Source organism: Aquarana catesbeiana, linkage group LG03, assembly GCF_042186555.1.
Source record: "Aquarana catesbeiana isolate 2022-GZ linkage group LG03, ASM4218655v1, whole genome shotgun sequence".
NCBI lineage: Eukaryota > Metazoa > Chordata > Amphibia > Anura > Ranidae > Aquarana > Aquarana catesbeiana.
The window spans coordinates 47,190,883-47,217,151 of record NC_133326.1 but is presented as its reverse complement, the minus strand read 5'-3'; the positions used below and the strand labels follow the sequence as shown (position 1 = coordinate 47,217,151).

The window sequence follows — 26,269 nt, the reverse complement described above, 5'->3', positions numbered from 1 at the left end:
AAGCAACCTCTGCAGAGTACGGAATTCAGTGGTGTAATCGGCAACAGTTCTTGTACTCTGATGGACATGAGGCACTTGGCAGCAGAAGCAGAGCGTGTGGGAACGTCAAATACCCTTTTAAAAGAAGCCACAAACTCTGGGTAACTCAGGACAATGGGTTTTTGCATCTCCCATAGAGGGTTTGCCCAGGCCAAGGCTCTCTCAGAAAGCAAAGATATCACAAAACCTACTTTGCTTCTGTCTGTGGGAAACGTCTGGGACAGCATCTCAAAGTATATCTCAACCTGGTTGAGAAACCCTCTGCATTGGACTGGATCGCCCCAAATCGCTGGAGAGCGGAACCAGACATACCACTTTATAGAGGTAATACTCGAGGCGGGTGCCTGGACTGGAACAGCAGCAGGGACGGCCTGCAACACAGGTTGTATCGGAGCAGCCACAGTGGATAATTCTAGGTGAGCCGTGCGACTCGGGAGCGTTTGTAACGCCATGGCAAACTGATCCATGCGGTGATCCTGCTCATTCAATCTAGAAAAAATATTACCAACAAGTAGATTGACTGCATCTTCTGAATTTATGGCCTTCGCCTACTGTCAGAAACCATGAATCAGACTGATACAGAAGTACAGTTAAATTACACTTGTTTAATAATAAAAGTAAATAGAACAAACGTAGTCAAAACATAGCCAAAGTTCGATAACCGGAACAGATAGACAGGCCAGAAAGTCAGGGTGCCAGGGATCAGTGTAGTGGAACAGCAAGCAAGATCTGGAGCCAGAAGGAATGTCAGCCAAGCAAGTCTTTAACAGGAACGCAGGCGATGGTCAACATCACAGAGACTAATGCCCCGTACACAGGTTCCGATTATCGTACGACAGATTGTTCGCATTTTGTTGCATAAAACTAATATCGAATACAACAGTGCAAAATGTGTGTAAGATTTTTGTCGTACGACTCTGCAAAAATCTTCCGCTGTGCTTAGCTACATATTTTAAATTATGTCAAATACGTGTGACCCCTGTTTCCTTCTGGTTTATTTTCGTGTTTCTGATCATGCGACGAGCTGTGGTCCGAGCAGAGTTTTTGTGTTTGTCCCTTCGGATTTATTTGGACGGACTGTCGTGATCTGCTGTCGAAAGCTGCATACTAACGATCAGATTATCGAACGATCTGTCCGAAAGCGATTTTTATCGTCCGATAATCGGAATGTGTGTACGGGGCATAAAGCGAAGGCAGAGATCATCTGGGCTGGACGGCTTAAGTAAGCAGAATTGACGAGCAGGATATCATCAACAGGTGAGTCACTGTGGAGAGATAGGAGCTGGCAATTAGCCGACAGCTGAGCAGCCAGCTTAGAGAAGGAAGGACTGAGCCCAGCCCTGACATAAACACTATTGATTAACCTTGCGTCACCAGTCTATTCCCAGCCAGGAGGATCTGAATGGGACTTCACACCACACAAGTCCTGAATGAGCTCCAGTCTGGGGATGAACACTGACCTTTAACAAACTTACCATAAACCTGGAGAGTGTGTAATCCTGTGGCCCTGTTCACTAACCTTAGGGGGGCATTTGCATTTCCATTTCCATGTTGCGTTTAATGCACGCATTACCCCAACTTTCTTTGTAGTTGATTTTGAATGGTACCCCAATACACTATAACAATGCACCTGCACTGTAGCACCCAGCAATATGTGGTAGTGCCTTGCCTTAGAATAAAAAGACTTTTTGTTTGGTAAGAATATTAGGGTGCCCTGGCAGCTCAAAGCTGAGCTCCTGCAATTGGATAAAATGTATCCTTTCAGTGAGTCCCCCCTGCAGTATGCAAGATCACCTACTGTATGTTGTGAACAGCATTGGGTGTTTTTTTTTTTTTACGTTTTCATTTATTACCAGTAATTGTTATTCAGTGTGTCCCTTTTGTTATGGTCAAATGATATGTAGAGCTACTAATTACTTCAAAAACCAAAGAAAGCAATCGGATGAAAACAGCATGTGCCAGTATGAGTTATTCCCACACAATGCCTGGGAGTGACATCATCCTGCTCTGGCCAACCAGAAGAAGCCAAGAAAAAGATGTTGGCGACAGTGAGGGACCTCATGAGATTTGGAGCGTTGGAGCAGAGATGAGTATTCCTGACTTTAGTTCCATGTTAAGTCCTTCTGAGGTAACACTAAGGCCCCTTTCACACTTATACGACTTGTCTCATGATTTTGTACTGCAAAATCGTATGACAAGTCATTCTCCATGATTTTCAATGACTACCATTCATCGTGGCACGACTTTAAGTCGTGCCGACTTCAAAGTAGTCCCTGCACTACTTTGGTCCAACTTCCATGCGAGTTGTACTTCATAGACCTCAATGTTCAACCCCCAAGTAGCATGTAAATCGTACCTGAATAATAGAGACACGATTTCAGTACGACTTTGTAAGCACAAGCCTCACACCATGTATGTTTTCATTTGTTAATGCCAAAGTTGTGGCAAAGTCGTACAAAGTAGTACTGCTCCCAAATCGCTGTAAAATCGCGTGACTTTGAAGTCGTATAAGTGTGAAAGGGGCCTAAGTTGGATATGGCACTCTATATTGTCTGACCAGTCTAAAGTGTTTTTTCATTGTTGCAGCTGAAATTGGGATAATAACTTCTTTCTATTTATTAAATGTTCTCATTCACAGAGCATAACTGACATATCTGAGGTGGAGAGGCAGGCGGATGACATCTTGATTTCCACCTCAGTCAATCAATTAATTCATAAAAGTACAAGGCGTCCTATAAATTCCTATGAATGGATGAGCAGCACTCAGCCTCCATCCAACTGCCAGAGCACAGTGTTGTATGTCGCTGACACTACTTACAACGAATACAGCGCTTCCAGTGGGCTCATGTGTTAGCGAATGAGACAAACTTTTTAAAGTCCTAGGACCTCATTGGTAAATTGTGCAACAGAAACCTCTAAAAACCACTCCCACATTTCTATCTCCTTATTTCTTCATTTGAAAACCAGTAAGGCACCGCTCCTTCACTATTGAGGGAGATTCTGCTGCATTTCAGCTGGAGGGTGGGACACATCACTCTTCCCTCTAGAAAAAGAGCGACACTGTAGGAACGGGTGCTTGTTTGTCCTCTGCAGCTGTCCTGGATGACTAGGATGACATGGTCCTCAAAGTGTAGCTCCACGGAAAAGGGGAAGCTCCTCTTGTCTGCCTCCTCCTCCAGTCTGGTGCCACATTTGGCACCTTTTGTGGGAGGAGTGGGTACCCGGTTTTAACAGGTACCCGCTCCTTCTTCCTGCTGAGTTCGCCACAGGGAACTTGGCCAGAACATTGCACCCCCCCCTTACTCTGCAGCCCACCCAATGAGAGTGCGCTTTGCGCATGTGCAATAGGGAACTGGCTGTGAAACCACAATGCTTCACTGCTGGTTTCCTTTAGTGCAAATGGTGGTGGCAGAACCCCAGAGCCGATTGAAAACTTGGGTGATTACACCGCTGGATTCCAGGACAGGTAAGTGTCCTAATATTAAACATCAGCAGCTACAGTATTTGAAGCTGCTGACTTTAATTTTTTTTTTCTGCAGTAGCCTGGAGCTCCGATTTTAAGCTCACCAGATATGTTGCAATCTGATTGTACAATCTCCTTTTTTAGATATACCAACAACTATATAGTGCAAGTGCCTATCTGATTGGATACAAATTGATTGGATAAATGAAGTATGTCATCATCCTATATAGTTTTGGTAAATCTAAAGTTGATTGTACAAAGATTGTATGGTCAGATTTCCACGTGTATGGTGACCCTAATAGGAACAGAGCAATGCTGTGTCAAGCTTCACCTTTATCATTCACCATTTGGGTACATTTTATGTGTATGGTCTGTGTATGGTACCATACACATGTGTATGTGTATGGTACCATTTGGGTACATTTTATGTGTATGGTTTGTTACTCAGGTGGTCCCAACAATTTAAGTGTTGGACTTTCTAGTAATGACAAGGTGTATGTAGACAAAAGACACGTCCCTGCCACAACCCCGGTTGGTCGTCGGTTGGTAGGACGTGGGCCGGCGGGCGGCTTTCACTTTTGCTGACAAAATACAGATAATGGTACATGTAATGTGGCGGGACGCACTTGCATAACGGTGTGGATTTATTTCAGTGTTTGAGCACGCAGTGGGGGAAGGGTTGATGTGGATACTTCACTTTGGGACTAAATTTTAATAAGATTGGAGTTCTAGTCTTTGTGGAGTTATATCACATTATGGAAGATTTGGTTATTTAAATGAGGATGTAGATGATCAATTTACATGAATGTTCATTTTATATTTGATGTGTAGTTTGTATATATGTTTACCGTATATACTCGAGTATAAGTCGAGGCCCCTAATTTACCACAAAAAACTGGGAAAAACTTATTGACCCGAGTATAAGACGAGGGTGAGAAATGCAGAGGGTCAACAATGCCCATCTGAAGCTGCATGCGTCCCTGTGTCCTGTGCAGCCTACCTGTATCCTGTGCATGTGTCCTGTACATGTGTCCTGTACATGTGTATGTATCCCTGTGTCCTGTTCATGTGTCCTGTACATGTGTCCTGTACATGTGTCCTGTGTGCATGTGTCCTGTGCAGCCTCACTGTGGCAATCTCAATCCTCCCTGTGGCGATCTCCATCCTCCAATCAGCGTGTGATAATGCACTTCAGCGGCCATTTCACTGTTCAAAAGCTGCGCCTCTACCTCGTCTGTGATAGGCAGGAACACTCAGCAGTCAGCGGTCAGCCTATCATGGACATTCTCTCATTCTCATACCATGGACGAGGATGAGAGAATGTCCATGATAGGCTGTACACTGTACACTTTGTACTTTTGGACTTTTGTATGATGGACTTGTGTACACACAATACGAAAATCTGACAACAGACCGTTGTCCACCAAAAATTTACTAGCCTGCTATCCAACATTTGTTGGCGGAAAGTTGGACAACAATTGTCTGGTGGAGCGTACTAACGGTCGGATTTTAGGCACACAGTCTGTCATCATGCAATTCCCTGCCGAAAATCCAATCGTGTGTACGAGGCTTAATAGTCTTTGGACACAAAGTGATTTTGTTTATCTCTAGAGGGGGCGCCGCATAATTACCAATAAGCAATGATGAAAGAAGAGATGAAGATACTGTATATACAAGGATCTTATTTGCTGTTCATCCACAATATGCTGGCACTCAGTTTTAGCCTTTCTCCGCTGGGGTTCCTCCAGACGTTGTTAGAGATTTGAGTAATGAGCAATTTCTGACGCTCACATAATTTACTACTTGCCACCAATGTTAGGTGTATTCTTACCACTAGTAAGGACCTTCTCCATTGATCACAAATGTACTATACTGATCACTCATTTAAAGTCACAGTTTGCTGATAACCAGTGTACGGGGGAACTGTATCTGAGCGGTGAGGAGATGATCATTTGTTTTAGTTTTTACACATTTATGAGTTTTAATCCTGCTTTTTATATAACAAATATATGGCCTCATTTATTTGCGCTATGTGGAACGTTTGCTTTTTGGTAATGCAGATAATCTGAGAGAGAGGTCATGATGTTGGGCTGGCTGATACATTTCTATTCAAGTGACCTGATATTTATTTTGGGGTTCACTTTATATAGTCAGAGTTCACACTGATCACGATGGTGGAGTGGAAGTCATGGGAAGAGATATATCAAGAGCAAACTGGCAATGATGATATTTCTTATGGTTCTCTCTCATTCATTTATCAAACCTTTGGAAATCATGCTAAATTTGTATTGATGTTTGCATAGTGATCATGTAATTGCATGATGTATATTTTTCTACTTTTGTAATAATATTATATGATTTAACCACCTCAATACAGGGCACTTTCGCCCCCTTTCCTGCCCAGGCCATTTTTCTGTGCTGTAGCACTTTGAATGACAATTGCGCGTTCATGCAACACTGTACCCAAATTAATTTTTAAACATTTACTTCACACAAACAGAGCTTTCTTTTGGTGGGATTTAATCACTGCTGGGTTTGAAAAAAAATGTTGTATTTCTTAGTTTGTGTCAGTAAATTTTGTAAATAAGTCATTTTCTCTCCTTCACTGATGTGTGCTGAGAAGGCGGCACTGATAGGCTACACTGATGAGGAGGCACTATTATGCCGGACTGATGGGCACTAATGGGAATTTATGGGCAGCACTGATGAGCAGGCACTGATGGGCACTAAAAGGCAGCACTGACTGACTGGCACCAGTATTGGGCACTGATTTGTGTCACTGATAGGCACTCATGGGCATTAATTGGTGGCACTCATGGGCATTGATTGGTGGCACTCATGGGCATTGATTGGTGGCACTTCTGGGGCCTTACTGTATTACATGCCCTGGTCTCCCCTGTGAGCCGATGCCACTGATCGGGCTCTCCTCACCACACGCTCTGTCAGTGTGAGGCGATGAGAGCCGATTACCGGAACTTCCTGTATTTACATGTGACCAGCTGTGATTGGACACACTTGATCACATGGTTAAAGTGGCTTTTTACTGAGATCGGGGTTACGCCATGTCTTAGCAACATGGTGCGGCCACGATCGCCGCGCTGTGTGCCTGTCAGGAACCATGAATCAGACTGAGATGCAAGTGCAGTAAAAATCACACTTTTTAATAAATTTATAAAATGGTACAGAGCAAACGTAGTCAAAACACAGCCAAGATTCGGTAACCAGAGCGGGTAGTGGGAACGAGCCAGTGAAACAGGAATCCAGAGATCAGTGTAGTAGAGTCAGTAAACAGGATCAGGAACCAGAAGGGAAGTCAGCCAGGCAAAAGTCTTAAACAGGAAAACACATCAGAGAGTGTCTGGATATGTTGACTAGGTGAAGGCACAGGAGATCTGATCCAGGCAGTTTAAATAGCCAGCAGGGCTAGCTGATGAGCAGGAAATGAAGACCAGGTGAGCCACTGGAATGAAGAGTACTGGCAATTAACCGACAGCTGAGCACAAAGCTCTGAGAAGGAAGGACTGAGCCCAGCCCTGACAGCGCCGGAGGGGCCGTTAGGGTGTGCCGTCATATGACATCCACCCAGAACGAGAGCCCCGACATCATTTGACAGTGGGCAGGCGGCAAGTGGTTAAAGGGATAGTGTGCCAATTTTTGAATCACTGTTTCATTGATCGTCATAGTAAGAAATTTCAGCACTAACAATGTGAGCAGATACAGTTTTTATTGTCTGCATTTATTATCTGGTCATTATTATTATTACTATAATTTCTTTAATTGCTAAATAGAACGGCCCTGGGTTTCCTATATCCTGTGTATGCCACATTCTACTATTTATTATTTTATCACAGCTTAGTTTTAAAACTAACAAAGTCGTTATTCGGGGTCCCTGCGATCTAAAAGTTATTTCAGGGGTTCCCCCATGTTAGTAAAAGCTGTTCTTCTTCCTCTGCAGCTACATATAGACTGATTAATGTTTTGTATTTGATAATGACAGTTATGAACGGCAGTGGCCCTCTAGTCATCATGGAAAAAAGGATGGAATCATGGATAAAGACTACAATCAATATTAATGACAAGAAATTGAGAGAGATGGACATGTAGAAGACATAAGACATAACGGAAAAAGAGACGGGTGAAGGCCGTGTGACAGAGTGATAGAAAGAGGAATACACTGGAGCTTGGAAACAGGTGGGAGGCTTAACCACTTCAGCCTGGAAGATTTTACCCCCTTTCTGATCAATGCACTTTTACAATTTGGCACTGCGTCGCTTTAACTGACAATTGCGCGGTCGTGCAATGCTGTACCCAAACTAAATTTGCGTCCTGTTTTTCGCACAAATAGTGCTTTCTTTTGGTAGTATTTGATCACCTCTGCGGTTTTTATTTTTTGCGCTATAACAAAAAAAGAGCAACGATTTTGAAAAAAAAAAACAATATTTTTTACTTTTTGCTATAATAAATATCCCCCAATTTAAAAAAAAAAAAATCTTCATCAGTTTAGGCCAATATGTATTCTTCTACATATTTTTGGTAAAAAAAAATCGCAATAGGCGTATATTGATTGGTTTGCGCAAAAGTTATAACGTCTACAAACTATGGGAAAGATTTATAGCATTTTTATGGCGTTTTTATTATTATTTTTTTTTTTACTAGTAATGGCGGTGATCTGCGATTTTTAATGGTATTGCAGTGGACAGGTCGGACACTTTTGACACATTTTTGGGACCATTGACATTTATAGAGCGATCAGTGCTATAAAAATGCACTGATTACTGCATAAATGTCATTGGCAAGGAAGGGGTGAACACTAGGGGGCGATCAAGGGGTTAACTGTGTGTTCTAACTGTGGGGGGATGGGACTAACTAGGAGAAATGACAGATCGCTGTCCCTACTTTGTAGAAACACACAATCTGTCTTCTCTCCTCTTGACAGCACAGGGATTTGTGTGTTTTACCAATATAAAAAAAATGTTAAATTTGTGAAAATATATATATAATGTGATTATACTGATTAAAAAAATATAATATGTGAATATGTAAAAAATTTATAAATTTGTGAAAAATTATATAATGTGAAAGAATATATATTTTCCAATAAGGTTATATATGTATATATAAAGAAGTCTATATATACAAAAAATATGTGAAAAATTTGTGTGTGTGCCGCTGCTCCCAAGAATTAAATACTCAATTCACACGCATATATATACATATATATATATATATATATATATATATATATATATATATACCGTATATACTCGAGTATAAGTCGTTCCGAGTATAAGTCGAGACCCCTAATTTACTACAAAAAACTGGGAAAAACTTATTGACCCGAGTATAAGACGAGGGTGAGAAATGCAGAGGGTCAATAATGTCCATCTGCAGCTGCATGCCTCCCTGTGTCCTGTGCAGCCTACCTGTACCCTGTACATGTGTGTCCTGTGTGCATGTGTGTCCTGTGTGCATGTGTGTCCTGTGTGCATGTGTGTCCAGTGTGCATGTGTGTCCAGTGTGCATGTGTGTCCTGTGTGCATGTGTGTCCAGTGTGCATGTGTGTCCAGTGTGCATGTGCAGCCTACCTGTGTAGCCTTCCTGTGGCGATCTCCTTCCTCCCTGTGGCGATCTCCATCCTCAGACAGCGGCCGTGTGATGATACTGTTCGGCGGCCATTCCACAGTTCAAAAGCCGCGCCTCCTCCTCGTCTGTGATAGGCTAACCGCTGACTGCCTGTCACGGACATTCTCTCATTCTCATACCACGGACGAGGATGAGAGAATGTCCGTGATAGGCTGTACACTGACAGCTGTTCAGCCTATCACAGAAGAGCAGCCTATCACAGAAGAGCAGACAGACGGCGGGGACTCGAGTATAAGTCGAAGGGAAACTTTCAGCCCAAAAAAAAGGGCTGAAAAATTCGACTTATACTCGAGTATATACGGTATATATATATATATATATATATATATATATATATATATATATATATATATATATATATATATGTGTGTATATGTGTTTTTTTTTTTTTTTGTTTTTTTTTATTATGAAGAAAAAAACAACAAATAGGACAAAATAATAGAAAAAGTCAATGTGCATAACTATTCACCCCCCTAAAGTCAATACTTTGTAGAGCCACCTTTTGCAGCTATCACAGCTCCAAGTCACTTTGGATAAGTCTCTTTGAGCTTGCCACATCTTACCACTGGTATTTTTGCCCATTCCTCCTTGCAAAACTGTTCCAGCTCCTTCAAGTTGGATGGTTTGTGCTTGTGAACAGCAATCTTTAAGTCTGACCACATATTTTCTATTGGATTGAGGTATTGGCTTTGACTAGGCCATTCCAACACATTTACATGTTTCCCCTTAAACCACTCAAGTGTTGGTTTAGCAGTGTGTTTGGGGTCACTGTCCTGCTGGAAGGTGAACCTCCATCCTAGCCTCAGATTACACACAGAGTGGTACAGGTATTGCTCAAGAATATCCCTGTATTTAGCATCATCCATCTTTCCCTCAGCTCTGACCAGTTTCCCAGTCCCGACTGCTGAAAAACATCCCCACAGCATGATGCTGCCACCACCATGTTTCACTGTGGGGATGGTGTTCTTTGGGTGATGTGATGTGTTGGGTTTTCACCAGACATAGCGTTTTCTTTGATGGCCAAAAAGTTCAATTTTAGTCTCATCAGACCAGAGCACCTTCCTCCATACATTTTGGGAGTCTCCCACATGCTTTTTCGCAAACTCAAAACGTGCCATTTTGTTTTGCTGAAAGTAATGCCTTTCTTCTGGCCACTCTGCCATAAAGCCCAACTCTATGGAGCGTATGGCTTATTGTTGTCCTATGTACAGATACTCCAGTCTCTGCTGTGGAACTCAGCAGCTCCTCCAGGGTTACCTTAGGTCTCTGTGCTGCCTCTCTGATTGAGGCCCTCCTTGCCCGGTCCGTGAGTTTTGGTGTGCGGCCGTCTCTTGGCAGGTTTGCTGTTGTGCCATGTTCTTTTCATTTGTTTATGATAGATTTGATGGTGCTCCTAGGGATCATCAAAGATTTGGATATTTTTTTATAACCTAACCCTGACTTGTACTTCTCAACAACATTGTCCCTTACTTGTTTGGAGAGTTCCTTGGTCTTCATGGCAGTGTTTGGTTAGTGGTGCCTCTTGCTTAGGTGTTGCAGCCTCTGGGGCCTGTCACAAAGGTGTGTATATGTAATGACAGATCATGTGACACTCAGATTGCACACAGGTGGACATCATTTCACTAATTATGTGACTTCTGAAGGTAATTGGTTGCACCAGAGCTTTTTATGGGCTTCATAACAAAGGGGGTGAATACATACGCACATGGCAATTATCAGTTTTTTTATTTCTGAAAAATAGTTTTACGTATATATTTTTCTAATTTTACTTCACCAACTTAGACTATTGTGTTCTGATCCATCACATATATTTCAGATTAAAAAAACATTGAACGAAAGGCTGTAATGTAACACAATATGTAAAAAGCCGGGGGGGGGGGGGTGAATACTTTTGCAAGGCACTGTGTGTGTATGTATATATATGTGTGTGTGTATATATATATATATATATATATATATATATATATATAAAGAGGGATTGGCGCAAACCCAAACAACATATGGTGTAATTGATATGAACCTTATAATATTAATCCAACACAAATCAATTAATAAAAATAAACATGTGATTATGCTGTATTATTTGAAGGTCCCAAAGACAAAGCCATGGATCAAATAATGAAAAATGTTCATATAAACTTCTGATGCAGCACCTTGATATCTGCAATATCAGCTAATGTTTTTTATTTTCCCAGCGGAGAAATATAAAGCCAGATGGCCTCTTACCGCACAAAAACGGCAAAGAAATCGATACAGACACAGCTGCAAGCCTTCAGACTGCCAGCTGATGCGTTGTGACGTCACAAAAAGTCTCTCTAACCTTTTTGTGACGTCACCATCAGCTGGCAGTCTGAAAGTTTACTGCTGTGTCTATCGATTTCTGTGCTGTTTTTGTGCAAAACTTGGAATAAAGCAACCATTTCTACTGCACTATGAAGTTTCCTCTTTTCTAAACCTTTTACATATACTGGAGAAACACAAGACTAAACGATTGGGAGCTTTGGAATCTTTTAATCATCCTTTCTGTCTGTGGCGGAGGAGAGTGGCTAATGTTTGGAGCAGACCGAGTGGAATACTACAGGTGATCACTGTGTATATCAGGCGTGTCTGACCCTTATAATCTGGGGTCCATCTTGTCCGGTAAGAGGCCACCTGGCTTTAGATTTCTCCTCTGGGATAATAAAAAAACATCCATTAGCTGATATTGCAGATATCAAGGTGCTGCATCAGAAGTTTATATGAACATTTTTCAATATTTAATCCACGGCTTTGTCTTTGGGACCTTCAAATAATACAGCATAATCACATGTTTATTTGATTATTTTTATTAATTGGAGTGTTGGATTAATATTTATAAGGTTCATATCAATTACACCGTATGTTGTTTGATCTTGCCAAAAATGCAGAGTCCTTGTCACTTCTTGTGAGTTAAAAAGGAACAATAAAACTATTGTTTTGTATACTACTAATCATCCTCATATTATAGAGATATACAAAGGCAGACTTATTTGCAACCATGGCTCCCTCCATAGATAACATACAGTGGAGGAGAGAGTGTAGCCACCCAGGGAAGGAAGTGTGTTACTGGCAGGATCACCAGGTGAAAATAAAAGAAAAAAACACAGCCGCTTCATCTAGAGACTGGTAAGCTGCAATAGATAACATTTTTATTGTTTAGATTAGTTTAACCATTACACAAAGACCCTTCAATACCCAGATTAACTACAAGATAACTTGTAAGGGGTGGAACCTGTCACCATGTTTTCATCACCAGCGTTCATTCGGTCATAATTTCTATTTTGATTTACCCCTCCCCCTTTAGTCAATAGTCTTGGGCTCATTTCCACTTAAAATGTATGTCAACCCTAACAACGATCCCCACTTACTGCACTATTGCTATGTGGAATAGTGTCAGCTTTGCTCACCATTACTGATCTACAATGTAAAAAAGTGAGAGGTATTCTTTTTCAAGAAATATCCTATCTGTAAGAGATATGTGGGTACTTAATGAGCTGTTGACAAAATACAGAACTGTACTTACAGCTGAACTCCCACCTCCCACTTCAGTCTTGCAGAGATGTACAACATCCTCTCCTGTACTGAATTTACTTATTCTGCTTTAAAGAGGTTGTAAACCTCCATTGGTAAGTTGTACCTAATAGGTGAGCTTTTAATAAGGCTTACCTATAGGTACTGTAAATATCTCCTAAACGTGCGCCATTTAGATTTTTGCTGTACACTGTGCTGATGATGTCATCGGCACATGCACTTTGAAGAAGTGGCCATCCGTGCCGTTTTTTCAATGGCGTGTGCTGCGGCTCCTTCGTGGGAGTGACGTCACTCGACTCCGGCCAGTCACAGAGCTGGAGTCCGCGGCCCCAGAAGGAAGAGGGGTGAACATGGATGCAGCCTGCAGCGGGGACAGCGTGGGCTTCATTTGCAGGTAAGTGTCACATAATGTGCTAGTATGCAGTGCATACTAGCACATTATGATTTTACTTTACAGGTGGAAAAAAACAAAGTAAACACCCATCAGGGTTTACTTTATCTTTAAGACCCCTTTCACACTGGAGGCATTTTTCAAAAATAGCATCTGCATAGCGCCTGAAAAAAGCCTCAGTTGCAAACCCAGTGAGAAAGCCCGAGTGCTTTCACACTGGGGCGCTGCGATGGCAGGGCGTCACAAAAAGTCCTGCCAGCAGCTTCTTTGCAGCGGTGGAGGAGCGGTGAATGCACCGCTCCTGCCCATTGAAATCAATGGACAACGCTGCCGAACCACCAGCAAAGCGCAGCTGCATTTTGCGGGTGGATTTAACCCTTATTTGGCCGCTAGCGGGGGTTAAAACCACCCCACTAGCGGCCGAATAGCGATGCTAAAACGACGGTAAAGCCACGCTAAAAATAGCGTCGCTTTACCGCCGACGCCCGGGCACTTTCAGTGTGAAAGGGGTCTAACTGCACACTGTGAGCATCTCATACTGTGTATTAGAGCCTGCAGAAAGTCAGAGCTCTCCTCATTTCCTGCTTAGGGGACATCTAGCATCATCTAAACTTTCTCTCTCCAGCCTAACTGCCTCTGGCCAACAACTTTAATTGGATTTCAATTCTTTAATGAGCTGCAAATGCATCCTGCCTCGGAATGTCTATTCCTTCAATTTGAGACATTTGCATAACTCCTCTCAATGGCCAGACCACTGCTGGCACCAATGAGTGCTCTTGGGAGGAGCACTGAGGCAGGGTACTGCGATATTTTAACCAACTCAATACCAGGTCAATTCTGACACTTCTCTCACATTCTCGCATTTTTTTGCTAGAAAATTCCTTAGAGCTGCCAAACATGTTTTTGTTTTTTTTTTTTTTCAGAAGAGAGGCCCTAGAGAATAAAATAGTGGGCGTTACAATTTTTTTATGTCACACGGTATTTGCGGTTTTTCAAATGCAATTTTTTTTGGCCCCGGTATAACTACTTACAAGTCTTTCCTTGAATGGCAGGTACCTTGGAAAAACGTGTGCTGATTATAGTCACCATCCGGAGTATGTATAGGCTGCTTGTTTCCACAGTTACAATACAGTGCTGGAACTGATATTTGCTATGGAGCAGCATTCAGTCACATATTTTGCAAGGCATTTCCAACATTGGAAGTATTATAAGCTGCACCTGTCAACTAAATCATTTCCTTTTATATATTGTGACAAGACAATGCTGCGTCATAGTGGAAAATGGTAGTTAGTGTGCAGTTTTGCATGTGAGACTGGATCATAAAGGTTTAAGTCACCTAGGGTTCTCAGCCATGCAGGATGAGGGGCTCCAGGACTTGTGTAGAGAGGAAAAAGCTTGTTGGTTTTTGCAGAACTTGGTCAGTGGAGGTTTGAGTCCTGGAGCTTTGAAAGCTTTGTAGAGACTTAAAGAGTTTGTTAACCCACATCATGTACTTTATATAATCTGCTCTGCTTTATAATATGTCCCCTTGTGTGTGTGTTGTATAAAAAAAAAAAAGCTGTATATACCTTATCTGTGAGCGCTGATCAGCGGTCACGCAGAGGCGTATCTAGTGAAATGGCACATATGGCAAGCACTGAAACTGCACCCCTGTCAAAACATTTGAAACCCATCTTTCAGATAACCAGAGACTGGGAGGGACACTGAGGACAGAGAGGGACGCAGTGTGATGGGGGACACAGTGCAACAAGGACAGAGAGGGAAGCCAGGGAGGAACAGTGCAACAAGGACAGAGAGGGAAGCCAGGGAGGGACAGTGCAACAAGGGCAGAGAGGGACGCTGGGGACAGACAGAGGGATGCAGTGTGATGAGGACAGAGGGATGCAGTGCGGACACAGTTAGAATCCCTCCCTAAGGAACACAGTTAACCCCTTGATCGCCCCCTAATGTTAACCCCTTCCCTGCCAGTGACATTTTCACAGTAATCGGTGAATTTTTATAGCACTGATCGCTGTATAAATGCCAGTGGTCCCAAAAAGAAATTTATATAGAACAGCAGTTTCATGCATTTTTGAGTGGCACATCCAGTATTTGAAGCTAAAGAACAAAAACCCCTAGTGGTGGACTTTTAAGGCACGCACAGAGTAAAAAAGTATTAATATACAAAAGTAGTTTATTAGATATAATGTATAAAAAGTTTAAACATGTAACGTAAAGAATGTGATTATAACATTTTCACCATTGTACATATAGTAATATACAGTGCTCTTGCACCAAACGCATTTCGGAGTACACGTATCTCCTTCCTCAGGGGTATGTGTTAGCAAGAGACATTTCTATTGTATTTATGATGAATTACTGAATTAGCATTCCAGGTATTGTAGTTAAAAACAACAAGAATTTCAAGACAGGTGTGCCAAGCAAATTCTCGGCTCCAAAAGCTCTTAGTATGATTATTTTAGAGGACGTTTTACATTCATGCCAGATTAATTAAAAAAGCCCAAAATTCTCTTTGCCCTCCAGCCTAGGCAGGGAATGGCCTGGAGATTCACTAGGCCCAGATGGCGAATCCTGAAGGTGGCAATTGAAGAGTCAGCAAATTGTGTTTGTAGTATACAGTAGCTGATCATAGCTTTTAAACAAAGAGTTTGTGAAGTCCTGACAGCCCGTCTCGTCATCCAAACAGCTGAATACTTGGTCCCAAAAATGTGTCAAAAGTGTCCGATCTGTCCACCATAATGTTGCAGTCCCAATAAAAATCGCTGATATCTGCCATTACTATAATAATAAAAAAGCCATAAATCTTTCCCCTATTTCGTAGATGCTATAACTTTTGCGCAAACCAATCAATATAGGCTGGTTGCGATTTTTATTACCAAAAATATGTAGAAGAATACATGTCGGCCTAAACTAAAAAAAAAAAAGGAAAAAAATTGCTTTTTTTAAAAAAATTAGAGATATAGCTAAAAGTACAAAATATTGTCTTTTTTTTTCAAAATTGTCGCTTTTTTTTTGTTTATATCGCAAAAAATAAAACCGCAGAAGGGATCAAATACCACCAAAAGAAATCTCTATTTGTGGGGGAAAAAAAGGACGTCAATTTTGTTTGGATACAACATCGCACAAACGCTCAATTGTCAGTTCAAGCCGTATCGCAAATTATGGCCTGGTCTTTGAGCAGCCAATTCTTCCGGGTCTGAAGTGGTTAAAGTGCCCCCTGTCCCCGCGAGCTCACACACCAAATAAAGCACATATGTAAATCATGCCCGCAAATGTAAACGGTGTTCAAATCACACATGTGAGGTATCGCTGCGATCGTCAAAGCAAAAGCAATAATTCTAGAAAAAGACCTCCTCTGTAACTCTAAACAGGTAACCGTTAACATTTTTTAAACGTCTCCTATGGAGATTTAAGTACCGTAGTTTGTCGTCATTCCACGAGTGTGTGCAATTTTAAAGCGTAACCTTAGGTATCTATTTACGCGGCATAACATCATCTTTCACAATATGCATAAATATTGGGCTAACTTTACTGTTCTCTTATTTTTTCATTTTAAAAAAGTGTATTTTTCCCCCCAAAAAAATACGTTTGAAAGACCGCTGCGCAAATACTGTGTGACATTAAATTTTGCAACGACCACCATGTTATTCTCTATAGTCTTTGCTAAAAAAAAAAAAAAATTTTATATATATATATATATATATATATATATATATATATATTATAATGTTTGGGGGTTCTAAGTAATTTTCTAGCAAAAATATGTGGATTTTACCTTGTAAGCAACAAGTGTTAGAAATAGACTTGGTCCAGAAGTGGTTATATGCTGAGGGTATTTTACCTTAATGCTTTCTATGCATTAAGGCTAAAAAGCCTTCTAAATGCAGCTCCTCCAACCCCCCTACCTGAGCCCAATCTCGATCCAGCGCTGTGCCCTAGAGCAGAGGATCTCTCCACTCTCTCCTACCTCTTTGGCTCCTGCAGAGCTGAGCCATGCTCTGTGTCCACACACAGCACAGTTTGGGAGCGAGCCCACATGAGTTCACCCACCGGGGGAGGGGAGCCCAGCACCAGTGAAGGAGGATCGGAGCTGCTCTTTGCTAAACCATTGCGCTGAGCAGGTAAGAAGAGCATGTTTGTTTATAAAAGGATCAAAATGATTTTTTTTTTTATCAGTCTAAATCCCCAGCAGTGGTCACATAGATTTAAAAAAAACTTTAAGGAAAATCATCTTTTTATTTTAGGCCACTTTTTTCACCACATAGCCAATGCATGTTGGAACTCTGAAGCATTCACTCAGTACCGAAATATACTTGTCTGTAAACTCACTAAGTATACTATGCAGCCTGTTTACACATGTACATGGTAAATACTGTAAGGATACGAGTTAGTTGTTTAATACCGTACGTGACCTATGTATGCATTCCCCTTTGCGCATGAGCACAGGGGGGCGGGGGAGCTTTAAAAAATGTTTTATTTTATCATTTATTTTATTTACTTTTTTTAGTTTTGATACTGTCTCTATTCTGCCATCTGTAAAAGCGACGTCTCTCCTGGTGTAAACTTTTTTTTACAATTGCCTTAATGTTTTACAACTAAAATGTATTTTATGTGGCCCATCGATTTTTCTGTGACTTTTATTAGCTGCCCTTCTACTAAGGTATGGGATAATTTGTGTGTGAATTATTTTTCCCTTCTTTTTTGGTCATACTCCAGGCTACCTGTTGATTGTAGTTGAATCCGAGGAGACCTGAGAGGACGGGATCCCATTTTCCTATTGAGGAGGAGTGGAGCAGGCACTTTTCTTGGTGAAGGATTATTACAGTGTTTTAAGATCAGGCATGGGATGTATTGAAGGAGAACCATATTGATTCACGGAGGACGTTTTATATTTATTTATTTTTGTATATTGATTGTTCACATTGTGTTGGTTTGTATGTGATCACAGGTTTTCATCAATTTTGCTGCACTACACTGATTTTTTTTTATTAATTATTTTTCCCTTATTTTATTGCTGCTTTCCTTAAGCCTTTGGAAAACTTTCTTAAAACCATCAAAAAGTTGTGTGAAATAAAATGGGGATTCTTAGTTGGCCAGCTTGAACATGTATTGCAATACATGCTAACTGCGCCAAAAGCCTACTCTAACTAGCTACCTACCGCCCCCCACCTCCCCTTCTGCTCGTGAACCCCCCTCCCCCATCCCCTCTCCCACCTTTCTATCCCTTCTCCCTACCTTTTCCTAACACCAATCCCTTTAGATATCTGACATATGTGATCTACAACTAGTTACATAGTTAGGTTATAAAAAGACATAAGTCCATCTAGTTCAATCAATAAAAAAAAAAAAAACTACAATCCCATATGCACAATCCTTCACCCACTGTTGATCCAGAGGAAGGCGAAAAACCCCCAGCAAAGCATGATCCAATTTGCTACAGCAGGGGAAAAAATTCCTTCCCCCCCCCCCCCCCCCCCAGAGGCAATCGGATATTCCCTGGATCAACTTTACCTATAAATGTCAGTACCCACTTATATTATGTACATGTACAAATGGGAATTGGTAGATATGAGTGGAGGGCATACTTCTCTCTTGCATATATGGTGGTAAATGATTTTTTCTGTATGGTGTAAACCCTAGTACTTATTATATGTACTGTAAACAAATCAAAACCAATATATAAAAATATCAAATTTATTATACATAGATAAAATCATCAGGATATCATCATACAATAACCATATAGTGGATGGACAGCAGTATTTTCTTGCTCTACATGTTTCGCCATACAATGGCTTCCTCAGGAGATGAGTACTGCATGTATGGTCACAACTACAAGTTGAGAACAATATATAAGAATCATACAAAAATCGTTACAAGATATATCATCATAATGAAAAATATAAACACATCAAAAGAACTCTCAAAAAAAGCATAGGTCGAAAGAGCTGAATTAAAAAAAAAAATCCCCTTGTGATAATAATGTATAGCCTAAACATCAAATTGGCGGCTTAGATGTCAGGAGGATATTGACAATAGGAGATATTTGGTGCATCACAGGGGGGATATAGGAACTCCAATGGCAATAGGCCTGTAGAGTAGAAGGATATATTAAAAGGCTACCAAACAATATATATGAAAAACATATATGTATGGAATGGCCAATAAGTTAAACCTACCAGTAAATCCAAAGTTTAAAAGTTATTACTCATTCAGTCCTGGATGTTTCATGGCTGATAAGGTGTGAACCCTTTAGTTTCATGCTGTAGGAGTAGTTTGTCACCCCCTCTCTCATGTACAGGTATATGTTCAAGGGCAAAAAATCTCATTTTGGATAACTTGAAGCTATGGTAAAAGCCCCATATGTTGGCTAATTGGAGTTTCCCATTTCTTTTTTGAGACCAGGGACATATGGTCCCTAACCCTATGAAAAAACGGTCTTTTGGTTTTACCGACACAAAAAGCTTTACACTCCCATTCCATATAATAGACTACACTTATAGTTTGACAATCAGCATAAAAATTGGGCTTGTAAGTTTCTCCATTTGGGAGCATTATCTGACGAACATTCATCATGTATCTACAAAAATTGCATTTTCCACACGACCTAGTCCCCGTACTTTTTCGAACATGATGTTCAGATTTTGTTGTTAAATGACTATGGACAAGTTGATCCCTTAAGGATTGAAACCTGTATGTAATTTGAGGGTAGGGACAAAATATTGGCATCTATTAGTAGCTGATGATGTTATGAATAATATCTCGGACCTGCCGATGCTGTCCTGAGAAAAATGTTATTAATCAAATTTTTTGATCTGTATTTATTGGCAATGTAAGTGTCTCTATCCCTCAAATTGGCCCTATGGTAAGCTTTTTTAAGACATGATCGACTATAGCCTCTTGCTAAAAGACGATTTTGTAAGGCCTTAGCCTCTGTCTCATAGTCTTCCTGTCGGCTACAATTTCTTTTCAGCCTAAGGTACTGGCTGTACGGTATGCTCGTAAATAAGGGCCTAGGGTGGGAACTCGTAGCGTGAAGAATCGTGTTGCCTGCTGAAGGCTTACGAAATAAAGATGAACCCATACTCCCATCATTTATGAAAATCTGCATATCAAGAAAATTGATTGTCCTTTGGTCATAGTTCATTGTGAATTTTAAGTTGAAATAATTCAACTTCAGGACTTCCAAGAAAGAAAATAATTCTTCCCTGGATCCTGTCCATATCACAAAAATGTCCTCAATTAATCTATACCATATAAGTACCTTGCTGAGGCTATCCCTGCACCTGGTGGTAGTGGGAGCGGTTGAACAAAAAAATGTTGTTAGAATAAAATGCAGTAAACCCAGAATGAATGCACTATAAATGGCAGCACGGCTGCCTCTCTCCAAAATGAAGCCGTCCACAACTCTAACGCCCAAGTCATGGGGGATCAAGTTGTAGAGGGCCTCTACATCAATCGCCACCAGCCATGCTCCCTCAGGCACCACAACTCCATCAAGAGCTCTCAAAAGATCAGCGGTATCCTGAATATAGGAGCTTAAGGCCATCATATGGGGTCTTAAGTAGTCCTCAACGAGGACTCAACGAGGAGTTGACTCACTGATTCCCTGACACAATAGGGCCTCCTGGAAGACGGTCCATACTTTTGTGTACTTTTGGCAATGCGTATAGGGTTGGCATACTGGGTGCTCTTACTGAGAGAAATTCCCAGGTCTTTTTGTCTATATAATGTCCTTTTGAAATGCTTGAGCAATCAAATTAGCATAGTTTTCACCTGTTCCACCTGAAAAACCCGGTATTGTTATATACCATTCGCGATCTTTTAAGATATCCATTACCATTTTTTGTTACTAAATCTATGACCACTATATTCCCGCCTTTATCTGCTGGCTTGATAATTTATCTGCTGGCTTGATAATTATATCATGGTTCTTTTTAAGAGCAATAAAGCCTTTCGTTGAGAAGGACTAAGGTTGGATGATCTATAGTTACTATACCATGTGGTAGAGTGTATTTCCTTTGTAACTTGTTGAGTAAATGCCCAAGTATTAGGGTTTTCCTGAAGAATGGGAAAGAACTGGACTTCGGTTTATACATTTGAGGTGGCAGAAAACATCTCACTAGAGCAGATGGATCAGAAACATGCCTAGCTAACTTATTTTTTTAATCAGCTTACTGTTAATGGACTCTACTTGGGAAATGGTGGTAGATACTTGGGAAAGAGCGCTAGGTCTTAAATGCCTTCTACTAGTTTATGTCCATTTCCCATAAGCTGTGCAACCTGATATGTTTTGGCTGCATATTAATGAAAGGCTCTCCATTCATCGCAGAGAAACTCAAAACTATCGAACAGCCTCTGCTCCTTAGGTGAGATGGCCTTCTCTTGGTCCATGAAGCTTTCGAGTGCTATTTTGTGCTGTGCCATTATCCTTAAGCTCTGAAAAAGAAAAAGAGAGCAATTAATTCCATGAATGATTAGAAGAAAGCCTCTATGACCTCTGTTGGCTGTTACCCCGGTATAGACCATCCAAGTCCATATGACTGTGAGACACAAGATACCAGTCATGATTGCTCACTATTAGAGTTGTGCAGATTTATTTCTGAAAGGTTTATATTTATATTTGTCCCCTTAGTCACATCTCCCAATTCATCAGATTGGGAGTCGGGGTGAGAGCTCAGCTGAGGTCTGCTAGTTGCTGTCCTATCAAGTTGACAGCTTCACATACACTTTCTCCCAGCTCCTGAGTGCACAACAGCCTCAAATAACAGAGCCCAATAGCTAACAAATTAACTGCTCTCCCAGACATAAAACTGACGAGTCAGATGTAAAGTAAAGCTAAAAGATAGGAAATAAAAATGCTGCACAATTGGGAATATTCAGATTCTTTCATTAATCTAGCTTTGATGGCTTCTCTTTAAGCAAAACACCCCCAAAGTGTAATGATTGGTCACAGCCAAGTGTGCAGAGACAGGCTAAGCACACCACACGCACTGCTGACATTTCTACCTACGTTTCGTAGTCCATAAATTTTGGGGTCATCAGAATTCTTCTCCACCTCCTCCCAGTCCACACCTTGGAAAAATGGGCGATCTCTTATGTTGATGACGACGCATTTGCGCATGTGGTGGTTTTTGCACAATAGCTGTGGGGGAAAAAAAAGAAAAAACATAAGACAGTAATGGCACAAAAATGCTAAAATGTATTTATAAAACCCTGCGATCTCCACACTCAGCAGGAAATATTCCACACAGCGCTGTCAATTTACATTCTAATAATAAAATGTAGAGCGCAGTGTGGAGTCTGCAGTGTGTTCTCTGCATAATGCTGCAAAAAATATTTCCTCATAGGAGAAGAGTGCTGTCACATGACTTGTTTCTAGCACACTTTTTAACAATCATTGGGAGGAGTGTGACTTCACTTGTTTCAGAGTTCTGAAGCAAGCAAAATATAAACTTTATAAAGCATTCTGGCCGATTGGCTACTTTTCTTTTGGTGTCACTGCATACGTACTTTGGGTAGTAAGTCCAGGAGGTCAGGATCAGCCTCTTCTGGATGATCAGGCTCATTGTCGTGTATTGAATCCATTGCCTTTGTCATCGCCATCGCCATCATAAAATGGGTGAAACTGAAAGGCCGTCTCAAAGAGTATGATTCCAAAGGAGAAGTAATCTGCCGTTCGGTCATACGCCATAGACTTAATCATCTGTAGGAAAATCGGAGTGAGAGATGCATTAGGATGACAAGTCAGACTGTAAACCAACATCAGCATTTAGTACAATCTATGTGTAGTGAATGCAGACTAGTCATTACACACTGTCCAGTTTTATCCCCTGTTCACACAGAGCTGTAGGAGTAATTCTCTTGCACTGACAGGCACAATAATAAAGACAAAAAACATCAGCAAAAGCATTTTTTACTTGACAGATTCGATAAAAAGACTGATGTCAGGGATACATACTATATAAATTTCAAACTATCCTGAGCAGAGGGATGGGATCCCCAGGGTTATAGGGTAGCAGAACTGGACCCCCAGAGACAGACAATAGCCAGCCTCCAGGATCAGACTGTAACTAAAGTCAGATCAGGGAAGATATCGGTCTTGTTTTCATGTCACCCAATTATTGTCATTTTAAAGAGAACCAATCACCATGGCTCAAACCAGTCACCACTAAAATTTCCTTGTAGCGTTGAAGGCTGCCATTGTTCTGCTCTTTATATATGGATTCTCTTAAATTTGGGTGTAATTTTGTCTATATTTGCCCTGTCTATACAGGTTCTCTTTAATCCTGGTCAGAACTAATCCAGTCTCTCGTTACCCTATATATGCAGGTTCTCTTGAATACGGGCATAATATGATGATTAATTGCCATAATCGTGGTCACACTGGACAAGTAGATGATTGGTTTTACTTACCTCCAGGGCCCTGTAGACATATGTTCTGGGTGCCTCTGTCCACGATCCAAACATATTTGTCAATGCCAGACTATAGTCTGCAATTCTTATATGACCGTGGGAATCTAGAAGAATATTATCAGGCTTCAGGTCCCTTTGAAAAAAAAGAATGTCAGCTCTGCAGCTCATACAATTCTTACATTATTATAACATTCACAAAGCTCCTTCTTCCTAGCGCTGTACTAAAACAGAATGGCATAATTCCGGAATCATATCTTTCATGAACTGATTGCAGTACATGAGCTGTATGATCATGGAATAATTGTTTTAGTCAGAATTGAATAATCCGTCCTGGTGGAGAATTCAATTAAATGGACGTTTTTCTTTACCTTGTAAGTGAAATAGTGCAAATGATGCAATGTACGTTCAACCTTCCTCCTATCCTCATGTGTACAGCCAGCAGAAGGGCAGACATTGGATGGGAAGGGATGATCAGATAAGTGCGCGCTCGCCATTGTCACTAATGAAATTTACCAAAGCTCGCCATAGACTTGATAAAAATCATCCAGTTCAGTAGGGATTGGCCAAATTTCAATGAGTGTGTTGTAGTCCCTACTCAACAGAATTTGATCACTTCATCAACTTCTGTCAACATTTCTCAATCAGCAGCCACTGGTCAGTGTATGCTGATAGAAACTGGTGCCACTGTCACAATACAATCTCCTGGAAAGGGGGATTCCTCCATCCACCTCACTATTTTTGGACGAGTCTACGTCACAACCTGTTAAATTCATGACACAGTTCCATACCCGATACAAAACTATGGAACGTATCCTAAACAGACATTGGCCCATCTTACTTCAGGATCCACAACTTAAATCCATCATTAATCCGAGACCCAAATTCACATACCGCAAAACCAGAAATATTAAAAATTTGATAGCACCTAGCAAACTTAGATTTGAATTAGGTCCCAAGACAATATTCCCATGTCGTGTCGCAAAAAATTATGTTTGACATGTAACCATGTTACACATGGTCAAAAGGAGTTTACCCACAAGGGCAAGACATATCAGATCAGCAATTTTTTCAATTGTACTCGGAGTCAATCTGTGGATAGTGTAAGAAAAGGAACAAAAAGCAACAAAGAACATAGACCTGAGTTGTGCCCTGGTCAAGTGGTCAGTATGCCTAAAAGGGGGCATACCCAAGTATGAATTGAAATAAAAAGAAAAAAGGGAATGGGTGAGTGGGACACGAGATCCTACGACCACAGGAAGGAGAAGGAGGGCAGGCTTTATGCAGCCTGACTCCTCCTACAATTACAGGCTGACCTGCGGTCAGCCTTACACTTGTACTCGGAGTCAATCTGTGGATAGTGTAAGAAAAGGAACAAAAAGCAACAAAGAACATAGACCTGAGTTGTACCCTGGTCAAGTGGTCAGTATGCCTAAAAGGGGGCAAAAATGACCAGTTGGATGAATATGATGCCAAATTATAGCCCACTGAAATTACGTATAATGTACCAAATTACAAACTCTTATGGTATCTCAAAAAGTGGCTCTGGGCCAAGCCCAGAGAAACAAGAGGACCTCCACCTACCCAGGATGGGCTGGGGTTCCTGGCACAAATACACAGAACCTGCTCCTAGCTCTTATGACCCAAAAGCCGGGTATAGGCCTGCCTTGAGTACCGAGCTGGTACCAAACATGAAGGAGACCATGAGAATGTGATAGATACCACACGGAAAATATGACCCATGATAAGTCTGCTGATCACAGCAGGAGGGCTACTCTTCAAGAACCCCGAGGATGGCTTATAAAATGCGCAGCAAATAAAGAAAGATCTGTCGGGGTCTCCAACAACATGAAATGCTGAGTCCAAACCAGATACGCCCCGACAATGCCATGCCGATACGAGTTAAAAGAGGCAAAAACCGAACCAAGTAGGAAGCCTACTGATACTGACCTAGAGACTAAGAAAATTCGGAATCCACTAAAGCCCCTGAGCCCATAAAGGCTGCTGGAGCTGCCATGGCTAACTTATAATAGTTCCATGCTTCTGCCAACCCTAGCCAAATGTAACTAGGAAATAAAAGGTTGTGTGCATTACAAGAGGGAAAAACCACAGTCCCCTGGGTAACCTACTCCGCGTAAGTGACACGCCACTGGGACAGCAACATGAACTACAAGAGAACGTGAGCATGCTGAGAACCTGCGCCAGGAACATAAGCTGCGTGAAGGAACGAAACACATGTATAATGCGAGCTTACCAAACGTGAGCAGCCTAAGCACCGAGGCTGCAAGAAACCGCAAACTACATGAGAAACCCCGGTAGCATGAGAACGTGAATTGCTGAAAAGCGTGAGAAACATGAGAAGGAGAGTAACCTTGGGAAAACATGAGAAAACCTGGAAAAACGAGAGAAACATAAAAAGTGAGTTTATCATAGAGACAACAAATTGCAAGAGACACGAAAATTGCAAGAGACACGTAAATACCATGAGACACGCAAATTGCATGAGACACGTAAACTGCATGAGACACGTAAACTGCATGAGACACGTAAATTGCATGAGACACGTAAATTGCATAAGAAACGTAAATTGCATGAAAAACGTAAATTGCATGAGAAACGTGAGTTTGTACGAAATACATAAACAGCGTAAGAACAGATGAGGAGACTTGCCACCGAACAAGCCAATTAAAAACGATCACCTCAATCTGTCAACCCATAGACGTGATGGGTAATCTGCAGTGGTAGAACATGAACAACCCAGCTGTTTGAAA

The 26,269-nt window shown here is 41.2% G+C and overlaps 1 long non-coding RNA gene across 1 annotated transcript in view; it reads left to right on the top strand.

The window, feature by feature from the left end:
* The window catches only part of LOC141131331 (uncharacterized), a 36,295-nt gene extending 18,023 nt beyond the window's left edge, over positions 1-18,272 (top strand). Inside the window, exons 2-4 of the long non-coding RNA XR_012242750.1 lie at positions 7,500-7,693; positions 12,178-12,289; positions 17,802-18,272. This is a non-coding gene — a long non-coding RNA (uncharacterized lncRNA). The remainder of the gene's footprint in view (positions 1-7,499; positions 7,694-12,177; positions 12,290-17,801) is intronic.
* The last annotated feature ends 7,997 nt before the right edge of the window (positions 18,273-26,269 follow it).